Here is a 13,374-nt window from a genome sequence, read left to right as displayed (position 1 = left end):
TTAAGAATGGAGCAATGTTGCGGAAACCGCGGTGCAGTGGTTATAATAATAGACTGTTGCATGGAGGGTCGTGAGTTCAAAACTCACCTGAACTGTAAAATTTTAATTTCTATATTCGGTTTCAGTACATTCTAGACGTATCCACAAATGGGAAGAATCATTGTACTAGAATGTTGTGTACCTATATAAATATACTGTATGTGTTCTGGCTGGAGGCAGTTCGCTCTGCCCTCTTGTATGTTCAAGTGCTGAATAAACCTTCGTTAAATGAATTTTATGTTAGTCATTCATCTAATTACACCTTCTTCTACGTTTCAATTTGTTCAAAAACGGTTCAAATGGCTCTGAGCACTATGGGACTCAACATCTTAGGTCATAAGTCCCCTAGAACTTAGAACTACTTAAACCTAACTAACCTAAGGACATCACACACACCCATGCCCGAGGCAGGATTCGAACCTGCGACCGTAGCAGTCCCGCGGTTCCGGACTGCAGCGCCAGAACCGCACGGCCACCGCGGTCGGCTCAATTTGTTCCTGGTTTTCAGTATTCTTGTGAGTCTTGTATGTATATGATGATCTGTAGACAACTTTTGCGGCTTTAAATGTCAGTGTAATTTAGCGATCTGTGCAAAATAATTTTACAGCTGAAAGTCTCGTCTGCAGAAAGCAAAGGCAAATGGTGCTCCAACTGGACCCTCAACACAGCTACGTGTCATCGCACCAGCAATGATAAATACACGTGTGCACGGTCCAGAGGATGACTTGACACTTATTTAGATAGAGATGTGACATCAGTATAACAATCAAAGAACTTCCACGTACGGTCGGCAGTGGACTGAGAGTGACGGCTTGCACTGGCTCGCGTCCGGTGGTGGCTCGTGACGGCATCGATGCGTGTGCGCCCTGGAGGGTCTGCCCTCTGCAAACAGGTCTCCGCTGCCGTCCGGTCGCATCAGCAACGGTGCCTGGGTGAACACGTATTTTGAGAGGAATTTCTCAGATACCAAGTACGAAAGGGATGTCGACACCTCACGCTCGCAGGACCCGAATGGGCACCTGTGCATGACTTCGCAGGCGGTGCCGGTGCATGCCGACTTCTGGGTGCGTGTGCAGTAGCCTCCTGTGCGTGGGGTAAGGGGTGCACACGTACAGTGTTTGTGTGTCTGTTGCATAATTTTGTGAGCAAATGTCCTATGCTGTGCTGTGCGTTATTTGGACAGTTTACGAGTTGATTTCGAGTCTGCACATCAGTGTACTGTATTATTTAGGAGCAGTTTGCAGGTCTGTACTGAAATTTTAATATAGGAGTTGTTTGCGTATCTGCAGAGTGTTATTTAGGAGTAGTTTACAGGTCTGTGCGCTGTGTGGCGTGGCCCCAAGCATGTGAGAGCGTGTGTTTTGTATCCGTGTGATAAATAATACTATCTCAAATCCATCCCTAAACATATTGTTCAAAAATAAATAAAGTATACTCCTTCCTCTCTCCAGCAGCCAAGCGCAGGCTGAGTGATTTTCCCCTACAAACAGTCATCTTGGGTTGCGTCACAGAACAGACGACAGTGCCCTCTGGTGACAGAACTATGTAGTAAGTCCGTACCTTGTGGTGAGCACACTGTTTCCCGCCATCTTCCTCCATCGTCTCGGGTTATCTAACGGAATGTTCGATAGCACTGTCTTGTGGCAGTACTGTGTACTAGGTCCAGACCTCGTAGTTAACACAGTTTCCCGCCAAAATCCACCGTCTCGGATAACGGTACTTGCGTCGTCAGCTGACATCCTGGTAGCCATCTTGGATTATGTCACAGGACAGATGACAGCGCCCTCTGGTGGTTTTACTTTGTACTAGGTCAGTTGGACTCTGGACCTCATGACAAACACACTGGATGACGGTAGTGCCTCAGATTGTTTAAATAAAGACTGGTGCATGATTTCGACAGTTTATGATTAGCAAGCATGTTTGCAGAGATTTTTAGATGGATTATTATTATAACGATTTACGAGTTGTTTGGCTCTCTGGACATACATGTATTGCATTATGGTTTGCTGGTCTGTAGGCTGTGTGGTGTGACACCAAGCATGTCAGAGCATGTGTTTTGTATCAGTGTGATATACTATCTAAAATCCATCCCTAAATAAATTGTTCCAAAATAAACAAAGTACACAGCTTCCTCTCTCCAGTAGCCCAGCAGAGGCTGAGTCATTTTCCCGCCAATAATAGGAAGAGGTGGCGGCCAGGTGACTTAGGTTAGTGGAGATAGCCCAATTGACTTATCTTCGCCTGAAAATCCGCCTTCTTGAATGATGTCATGACCACCATTCTGGATGTCGTAATCGCCGCCATCTTGGATACATCTGGCAACAATGCAGAATGGCGCAGAACGAACTTAGTCTCCTACTCCCAACAACATGCCGATTGGACCACTCAGGATTTGTATTATGTTCTCTTCACCGACGAGTGTCGCAGATGCCTTCAACCGGACAATGGTCCGAGACGTGTTTGGAGGCAACGCAGTCAGGCTGAACGCCTTAGACTCACTGTCCAGCGACTGCAGCACGGTGGAGGTTCTCTGATATTTTGGGGTGGCATTATGTGCGGACGACATAGGCTGCTGGTGGTGACGGAAGGCGCCGTAACGTCTGTATGATGCGTTACTGCCATCCTCCAACCTATAGTGCAACCACATCGGCAGCATACTGGCGAAGCATTCGCTTTCATGAACGACAATTCGCGCCCCCATCGTGCACATCTTGTGAATGGATAACATCGCTCGACAGTGTGGCTAGCATGTTCTCCAGACACGAATCCTATCGAACATGCCTGGGATAGATTGGAAAGGGCTGTTTATGAACGACGTGACCCACCAACCACTCTGAGGGATCTACGCCGAATCGCCATTGAGGAGTGGTACAATCTGGACCAGCAGTGTACCTTGATGAACCTGTGGATAGTATGCCACGAGGAATATAGGCATGCACCAATGCTGGAGTATGTGCTACTGTGTGTTAGATGTACCAGTGTGTACAGCAATCTGGACCACCAGCTCTGAAGGTCTCGCTGTATGGTGGTATGACATGCAATGTGTGGATTTAATGAGCAATAAAACGGGCGGAAATGATGTTTATGTTTATCTCTATTCCAATTTTCTGTACAGGTTCCAGAACTCTCGGAACCGAGGTGATGCAAAACTTTTTTTGATGTGCGCTTATTACATTTAATATCCTTGTTAGAAAAGCGCTAGGTAAAGAAGGAGCACTTCATCTCATATTCAAGAAAAGTATAAACGTAGATGACAAACAAAAGCTGAACGAAGCGAGAATGAGCGTAAGGAGAGCAACAAGAGAAACGTTCAATGACTTTGAAAGTAAAACTTTGTCAACCGATCTGAGTAAGAACCCTAAGAGGTTTTGGTCGTATGTAAAATCAGTAAGTGGGTCAAAATCATCTATTCATTGTCTCTGCGACCACACAGGCACCGAAACGGAAGATAACAGAGAGAAGGCCGAAATACCGAATTTGGTTTTCCGAAGTTGTCTCACCGCGGAAGATGGTAACACTGTCCCTCCTTTCAATCGTCGTGCGAACGTCGACATGGCAGACATTGACACAAGCGACCGCGAAACTGGAAAGCAGCTACAGTCGCTCAGTAGTGGAAAGGCTTCAGGACCAGGGGGGATTCTGGGAAGATTGTGCGAAAGAACCTGCTCCCCTTTTAGCAGTAATTTATCGTAGATCGCTTGAGCAACGAAAGGTACCTAACGACTGGAAAAAAGAGCAGGTCATTTCCGTTTTTAAGAAAGGCCGTAAGACCTATATCGCTGACGTCATCTGTTGTAGAATTCTGGAACATTTTTAATGCTCAATAATTATGAAGTTTTTGGAGAATGAACAAGATGGATTCCGCAAACAGAGATCCTGCGAAACTCAGATCGCTCTGTTCCTTCGTGAGCTCCACAGCGCAGTGGACAACGGCCCTCAGGTTGACGCCGTGTTCCTTGATTTCAGTAAGGCATTTGACACCTTCCCGCATTGCTATTTAATGACAGAAGTACGAGCCAACGGAGTATCGGAGCAGATCTGTGATTTGATCCAAGAATTCACTCCTAAAGGAATTAACTCGACAGATGTAAATGTAATATCCGGAGTACCACTAGGAAGTGTGATAGGACCGTTGCTGTTCACAATATATATATATATATATATATATATATATATATATATATATATATATATACAGGGTGTTTCAAAAATGACCGGTATATTTGAAACGGCAATAAAAACTAAACGAGCAGCGATAGAAATACACCGTTTGTTGCAATATGCTTGGGACAACAGTACATTTTCAGGCAGACAAACTTTCGAAATTACAGTAGTTACAATTTTCAACAACAGATGGCGCTGCGGTCTGGGAAACTCTATAGTACGATATTTTCCACATATTCACCATGCGTAGCAATAATATGGCGTAGTCTCTCAATGAAATTACCCGAAACCTTTGACAACGTGTCTGGCGGAATGGCTTCACATGCAGATGAGATGTACTGCTTCAGCTGTTCAATTGTTTCTGGATTCTGGCGGTACACCTGGTCTTTCAAGTGTCCCCACAGAAAGAAGTCACAGGGGTTCATGTCTGGCGAATAGGGAGGCCACTCCACGCCGCCTCCTGTATGTTTCGGATAGCCCAAAGCAATCACACGATCATCGAAATATTCATTCAGGAAATTAAAGACGTCGGCCGTGCGATGTGGCCGGGCACCATCTTGCATAAACCACGAGGTGTTCGCAGTGTCGTCTAAGGCAGTTTGTACCGCCACAAATTCACGAAGAATGTCCAGATAGCGTGATGCAGTAATCGTTTCGGATCTGAAAAATGGGCCAATGATTCCTTTGGAAGAAATGGCGGCCGAGACCAGTACTTTTTGAGGATGCAGGGACGATGGGACTGCAACATGGGGCTTTTCGGTTACCCATATGCGCCAGTTCTGTTTATTGCCGAAGCCGTCCAGGTAAAAATAAGCTTCGTCAGTAAACCAAATGCTGCCCACATGCATATCGCCGTCATCAATCCTGTGCACTATATCGTTAGCGAATGTCTCTCGTGCAGCAACGGTAGCGGCGCTGAGGGGTTGCCGCATTGGAATTTTGTACGGATAGAGGTGTAAACTCTGGCGCATGAGACGATACGTGGACGTTGGCGTCATTCGGACCGCAGCTGCAACACGGCGAACGGAAACCTGAGGCCGCTGTCGGATCACCTGCTGCACTAGCTGCGCGTTGCGCTCTGTGGTTGCCGTACGCGGTCGCCCTACCTTTCCAGCACGTTCGTCCGTCACGTTCCCAGTCCGTCGAAATTTTTCAAACAGATCCTTTATTGTATCGCTTTTCGGTCCTTTGGTTACATTAAACCTCCGTTGAAAACTTCGTCTTGTTGCAACAACACTGTGTTCTAGGCGGTGGAATTCCAACACCAGAAAAATCCTCTGTTCTAAGGAATAAACCATGTTGTCTACAGCACACTTGCACGTTGTGAACAGCACACGCTTACAGCAGAAAGACGACGTACAGAATGGCGCACCCACAGACTGCGTTGTCTTCTATATCTTTCACATCACTTGCAGCGCCATCTGTTGTTGAAAATTGTAACTACTGTAATTTCGAAAGTTTGTCCGCCTGAAAATGTACTGTTGTCCCAAGCATACTGCAACAAACGGTGTATTTCTATCGCTGCTCGTTTAGTTTTTATTGCCGTTTCAAATATACCGGTAATTTTTGAAACACCCTGTATATATATATATATATGATTAGTAGAAAGCGTCGGGTGCTCTTGAAGGCTATTCGCATATGATGCAGCTGTCTGTACCAAAGTAACAACGCCAGAAGGTAGTAAGAAGTTGCAGAACGACCTGCAGAGAACTGATGAATGGTGCACATTCTGGCAGTTGACGCAGAAGGTAAATAAATGTAACATACTGCCTACACATAGGAAAAGAAATCCACTACTGTAGAGGTACGCTATTGATGGCAAACAGCTGGAGACAACATCTGCCGTAAAATATCTAGGCGTAACTATCCAGAGCGACCTTAAGTGGAATGATTACATAAAAGAGATAGTGGGTAAGCAGACACCAGATTCATCGGAAGAATCTTAAGGAAATGTAACTCATCCACGAAAGAAGTGACTTATAAGGCCCTTGTTCGCCCGATTCTTGAGTATTGTTCATGTGTCTGGGATCCCTATTAGGTAGGACTGATAGAGGAGGTAGAGGAGGTCCAACGGAGAGCGGCGGGTTTCGTCACGGGATCGTTTGGCTGGCGAGAGAGGTGTTACGGAGGTGCTGGACAAACTGCACTGGCAGAGCAGACGTTACAAGAGAGCCGTTGTGCATCACGGAGAGAGTTACTACTGAAATATCGGGACAGCAGTTTTCAGGAGGAGTCAGACAGCGTATTACTCCCTCCCCCCCCTCCCCGCCCCCTCCCCCCCCCCCCATACACATACACAGTTTGCATAGAGGGTATGTCACAGATCCGACAGGACTGCCAGTGTGAAATTCCAGCGTGCAGTGCTCCTACATTAGGGCGAGCTGCGACATTACGATCCTCGGAAGTTTCAACGAGAGCCGTGAAGGAGGCCAAAGAGGCGCGCGCCCAGTGTGACAGAACGTGGCCGACACCCGCCGGCCGCCGGGGAACGGCGGTGCAGCTGCGGGGCGACGTGCAGCTCCGTGGCAGGTGGGCGAGGACTGGTCGGGCGGGGCCCGCACCGCAGGCCGCAAACAGGAGGCCGTGCGCCGCCTTCTGGTCGTCCTCCACATTGAAACTGGCAACGAAAGGATACCGCTACGACGCAGTTGAGGACACTGTACTGCAGTCCTAAATGGAGTTCCGAAAAAGATTACAGTGACTGTTTCAAAACACCTCTAAAACGGTTTCAGGTGTGTGTTGATTCTCGGAAGGACTATTTTGAATAAACGCTTTGAATTTGTGAACATAATCGGCGAGTTTTATTTTTCATAGTCACAGACCTAACGGAACTGGGGCATTCTGTGTATACGAAAGTAGAATAATTGGAAAAAGCACAAAAGAAGTATCTTAACATTTGTGAAACACGTTTTGAGAAAGTCAGTCGGTAATGGTAGCAGTAAGCTCGAGGCCGGGAGGAGAGGGGGGGGGGTGGAGGGGGCAGGTGTCGAGGCTCACTCAAAACGTCGCCCTTTTTTTAAATTTTCTTTTCTTTTTTTTAATGTTCCAAAACAATACCAAAAGCGCAAAAGGAAGGAACACAGAGGAAAAAGAGAGACGAGAAAAGAAAACTACAAGAAGGCGAGTAGCCGCTGCCGGAACTGTCTCTGGAAGGTAGGGAACAGCACGCTGGCAAAGAGTTCTCGAAATCGAGGCAGTTGCTAGCAGGAGCAGCAAGCCGAAACGTAAACTGGAGAAAAGCCGAGCGGTCACTGTCACCCTCACCAGTAACGCCAAAATCTACAAAGTGAACAACCAGCGATACGATCACATTACTCTTTGTCCTCGGAAAAAAAGAAGCAGCCTGTTGCAGAGTTAGTGGAATACCGAGCTTCGACAGACCGAGTGACGACAGCACAAACTGCTTCGTGAGCCGGGACCACTTTGCTAGGTGACAAGTTCTGCAGCGCGTCTAGGGAGGCGCGCCTAGTGCATACACCTGTGTCGCGATATAGACGCTCGCTCGTGGAAATCAGATTGTCGAGTTGTTAAGCTTCCTACCAGGAGAAGGCTGCCGCGAGGCAGACATTGATTCACACAAATTTCCAGAATACTCGCAGTGCTAATTGTTCGACGGAATCCCTTCCGAGCGGCTCTACAAAAGCTCGGCCGCGAGCTCCGGCCGCTGCAGTAGTGCACGGCCAGGCAGGACCCTCCAGTTTGTCACAGTTTAAAACTCACACGACCGGCGTTAACAGCGGAATCGAGATACGCTCGATGTACCAAGGCTGACAGCCGGGACGTAAGGGTATACAAGTCCCGAGAGATCGTCAAAATGGTGCGACTAACACATAAGACAGACGCCTTCCTCTTAATGTTAGAAAGGCCCATTCAGCTTCGTCACACTCTCGTGTCACAACCTGGAGATACGACACTTGTATAAAAAGCGACTGGTCAACTCCTTCACTTTCTTAGTCATCAGAGAGCGAAACGGGAAAAGTTTTGCGACGTTATAGGCCTTGCACAACACATATCCAAAATTCGAACGGTAAGAGAGCGTCGTTCGTGTTCCAGTATTGCTCTCTGATTTCCAATTGAGAGTCACCATTGGCCGTGGACAAAGATTGATAACAACTCGCGCCGATGTACCGGGTGATCAAAAAGTCAGTATAAATTTGAAAGCTGAAATAATGACGGAATAATGTAGATAGAGAGGTACAAATTGACACACGTGCTTGGAATGACATGGGGTTTTATTAGAACCAAAAAATACAAAAGTTCAAAAAATGTCCGACAGATGGCGCTTCATCTGATCCGAATAGCAATAATTAGCGTAACAAAGTAAGACAAAGCAAAGATTATGTTCTTTACAGGAAATGCTAAATATGTCCACCATCATTCTTCAACAATAGCTGTAGTCGAGGAATAATGGTGTGAACAGCACTGTAAAGCATGTCCGGATTTATGGTGAGGCATTGGCGTCGGATGTTGTCTTTCAGCATCCCTAGAAATGTCGGTCGATCACGATACACTTGCGACTTTAGGTAACCCAAAAGCCGATAATCGCACGGACTGAGGTCTGGGGACCTGGGAGGCCGAGCATGACGAAAGTGGCGGCTGAGCACACGATCATGACCAAACGACGCGCTAGAAATCTGTCGGACATTTTGTGAACTTTGGTTTTTTTTTGTTCTAATAAAACCCCATGTCATTCCAAGCATGTGTGTCGATTTTTACCTCTCTGTCTACATTATTCCGTGGTTTATTAAGTTTCCAAATTTATACTGACTTTTTGATCACCCGGTATGTCGATTAACAGCAGTAGCCCACGTGATTACGGCTCCATCTAAGTGCCGTAGGTTAACAAGTCTACTTCTGCCCTTGTTAAGTCGCACTCTCAAGGGACGGCAATAATCATTGATCACCACTTTCGACAGACGTATCTCTCACGTCGCCTTTGCCTTTTTGGGTTTTGACAAGCCTTTTGATCGTGTGAATCGTGAATTTACGCTTCGGATTTTGGAGACGATCGCATTTACTGTTGAAGCTCCTAGGATTTTGTTGAACATGTTCGCACGTATTGCAGCTTCGGGCAGCTGACAGCCCCGATAACCATCCGTCGGGGAGAGCCGAGTCGTGGTCTGTGCCTCGTACCTGGAACGCTGCTCCCACTCTCAGGGCTCAACACTTTCTGGAAGGACCGTAGCTGTTCGCACATACGCTAATGATGTGTGGGTTCTATTCCGTCGCACCCGCAACCCTTCCATCAGTTGCCGCTTCCATTGCAACAACATCGCTTTAATATATCCTACATCTGTAATCCACAGGGGGGCTCGATCCGCACCGTCACACGAGACGTGAAAGAGGCAATTATAAAATGGAGAAAATTCGTCGATAGCAGCTAGGAAGGAAGCCAAATAAATCGTCATAGATTGTCTAGCTTTTGCAGATGACCTGGAGTTAATTACTGACTGACTATATAGTGCCAAAGAATAAATCGCAGATCTGTAGAAACGGACAGACAAAATAGGACTAAAAAGGTCGTTTGAAAAAAATTCGTGACAGAAGTCAATGATACTCCTCCAAAACTTGAAAAACTCGTAACAACACAACAGCTTTAAAAAAACTTTTAAATACCTAGGAGAAAGGGTGAAAAGCAACACAAAAGAAAAGATAGCCATAGAAAATAGAGTACATCAAATGGAAAGGGCATTCCAAATGACACAAAACATCTACAACAAAAAAACTTGGTCCTGGAGTGCAAAACGACGACACTATCAAACAGTGGTAAGGCCTGAAACACTGCACACAGCAGAAACACTTAAACTAACAACATTTGCGGCTCTCGAAAAACTGGAAAAAGTCGAAAAAAGAATTTTAGAGAAAATATTGGAACCTAGAAGTAATAGTAACGTTGAATACAAATTAAGATCAAACAGAGAGGTCTATTTGAAAATGGAATAGCGAACTGATGTAATGCGGAAAAGAAAACTACAGTTCTGTGGCCACATATACCGAAGGGATAATAACAGACTAACCGAGCAGATCTTTAGCTTACTAAACAGCTACAAGTCCAAACCCACACGGTTCACTGAAACTGACAAAGATATGAGAAACACAGGAATTAGAATAGACATAACAGATAACAGATTACTTTTTAGAGAAGCAAAACAAAACGGAGGATTTGACGAAAGAAATAGTTCTGTAAAATGAAGGAAGTGGACCCGGGAAGAAAAGGAACGACACTGCCCAAGGATGAAGGAAGTGCAGGAGCAGCGGAAATTAAACGCAAAGAAGCACAACCAAAGTTGATCTATTGCGTCAACGTTAGCCCACTCGGATAGCACCGTCAACGATAGCGAGTTCGATAGGACAGACTTTTGTCAGAGACAAAGCCCTCTGCTAGCGACACATCTGTGTAATTGCCAAATTGATTACTTGTAATAAAACTCATTAATACGAGTTGTCTGTCTGTCTAGCGAACCGAGTATGCGGGCTCCCTAGACACACTGAGAGACAACGGAATAGTTTCACCTGCTGCTAATCGAGCTGGTGCACACCGAAACTAGGCAGAGCGCTGGTTCACTCGGTTAACGTCCAATGTGACACATGTACAGGGCTATTACAAATGATTGAAGCGATTTCATAAATTCACTGTAGCTCCATTCATTGACATATGGTCACGACACACTACAGATACGTAGAAAAACTCATAAAGTTTTGTTCAGCTGAAGCTGCACTTCAGGTTTCTGCCACCAGAGCGCTCGAGAGCGCAGTGAGACAAAATGGCGACAGGAGCCGAGAAAGCATATTCGTGCTTGAAATGTTCTCACATCAGTCAGTCATAACAGTGCAACGACACTTCAGGACGAAGTTCAACAAAGATCCACCAACTGCTAACTCCATTCGGCGATGGTATGCGCAGTTTAAAGCTTCTGGATGCCTCTGTAAGGGGAAATCAACGGGTCGGCCTGCAGTGAGCGAAGAAACGGTTGAACGCGTGCGGGCAAGTTTCACGCGTAGCCCGCGTAAGTCGACGAATAAAACAAGCAGGGAGCTAAACGTACCACAGGATGGTGCTCTACCGCACTTCCATCATGATGTTCGGCATTTCTTAAACAGGAGATTGGAAAACCGATGGATCGGTCGTGGTGGAGACCATGATCAGCAATTCATGTCATGGCCTCCACGCTCTCCCGACCTAACCCCATGCGATTTCTTTCTGTGGGGTTATGTGAAAGATTCAGTGTTTAAACCTCCTCTACCAAGAAACGTGCCAGAACTGCGAGCTCGCATCAACGATGCTTTCGAACTCATTGATGGGGACATGCTGCGCCAAGTGTGGGAGGAACTTGATTATTGGCTTGATGTCTGCCGAATCACTAAAGGGGCACATATCGAACATTTGTGAATGCCTAAAAAGCTTTTTGAGTTTTTGTATGTGTGTGCAAAGCATTGTGAAAATATCTCAAATAATAAAGTTATTGTAGAGCTGTGAAATCGCTTCAATCATTTGTAATAACCCTGTATAGGTGTATACTCGAGCCGTCAATCAATAGGAAAAACACAGAAGGTACAGCACAGCAGTACGACTGTTGCAGCTTTCGCCCGTCGCGGTTCGTCGCGGAGTCCGAGAACGAATCCGCGAGCGGGAGACCATACAGGTGCGAACGTTCGGTCGTTTTGGGCTGCACACTTTGTGTAGCCCGGCTGCGAGGCATAACAGCCTCTGCATTGGGCGGCGCACCATTTGCGTATTGATCTGTGACTTGCCAGTGTTCCAGGTCTGCCACACTGAAGGGTCACTCTGCAAGGGACGCAGACTCCCTAATGGGCGGCAGTCGGAGTGAATTTCAGATACAGCAGGAGACAACAGGAGTCGCAGTAGGTGGCAAATCACAGACTGAGGGACAGGAGCGACTCCACTCGTGGCGGCGGGTGCGAAAGACGCGGTTCCGACGCACTGTCGCTCCAGGAACTCCAGAGGCTGTGTTCTGAGGCACTACTGGCAGGGGAAGGTGCAGCTAACTCGTGCCCGTCGCGGTCCGAGCAGCAGCAGCAGCAGCAGGGGCGGTTGCAGCCGCAGTGAGGCGATCGGCACACACCAGGGAGCGAGGGCAGCAGTTACTAACTCACTGCGCTGTTCCGAGGAAGACCGTGAAACAAAAATTATCCGCGGGCAGTCGTTTCGAAGATGGCCACTTCGATTGAACGGGAAACACGTCCCCTGTTGTCCGCTGTTCAACCACAAACGTGCAAATGACGTGGAATGGTTCGCACCTTGACGTGACGCACTGCAGCCGGTGGCCGGTGGCCGGTGTCGACTTGACTGACGTCCAAGGAGAACGCTGCTCACGTCACCACACTGCGTGCGCCACGAAGGAATATTCCAACATCGGTATACACAATATCCTCATCTGCAAGCAGCACCGTACTGGCCGAACCTTCTCTATCCTAGAGGAAAACCGTATTACCATGATTTAATAGAAAACTGTGTACTGGGAGGGAATCTACGAATTTCGCATTTTGTACGAGGTAACATGAAAAGTATCAGCTAACCAGCCACGGACTTCTAGAGACCTGGGCTGCACGTTACGTGTCGACTTAACAGATGAAAAAGTCACGGTAGCCGCTACGCGTACCCCTGAGCTACAACTGCCTTACTAACGCCAACACTACTAGCTTTGGAGCCCATATTAATAAAAATGTTTGTTTTTAGACAACCTGTCGGTGTATACCATTTAGAATACGGATAGATTACCCGCCATCAGCTTCACCTCTACTTTTTAAGAAACTGGGGATTCTCTGACAAAAATCTAGTCTCGAGATCATCAATAATAATTTGACCACATACAGTGTACTAGTAAATGGATAGCATGTGAGATACGTGTGAAATAAAAAAGTGGTATCGATCGAATTGGCCTTGTACTACTAGGATAATAGAAGGAACACTGGCGTCAGGTTCTAATGAGAACTCGTCATCGGGTAACTGCCCAGCGACAAGCTCCAGCAATATAACTATGTTAATTTTCTTGCTTCGATTGCAGTTTCACGTAGTTTGCAGCAACATTTAAGGTGGACAAAGACTCAAGAATTTCAAGACCGTTATCTTGGAAAAACTATAAAAATGAACTCCTTAATTTCCTCGCTAGCAAAGTAAAAAAAAAGCGTTGTTAATTTTGCAAAAGAAAG

The sequence above is a fragment of the Schistocerca cancellata genome, chromosome 2, assembly GCF_023864275.1.
Source record: "Schistocerca cancellata isolate TAMUIC-IGC-003103 chromosome 2, iqSchCanc2.1, whole genome shotgun sequence".
NCBI classification, from domain to species: Eukaryota; Metazoa; Arthropoda; class Insecta; order Orthoptera; family Acrididae; genus Schistocerca; species Schistocerca cancellata.
The sequence above is the reverse complement of the archived record's forward strand: the minus strand, read 5'-3'. Positions refer to the sequence as shown.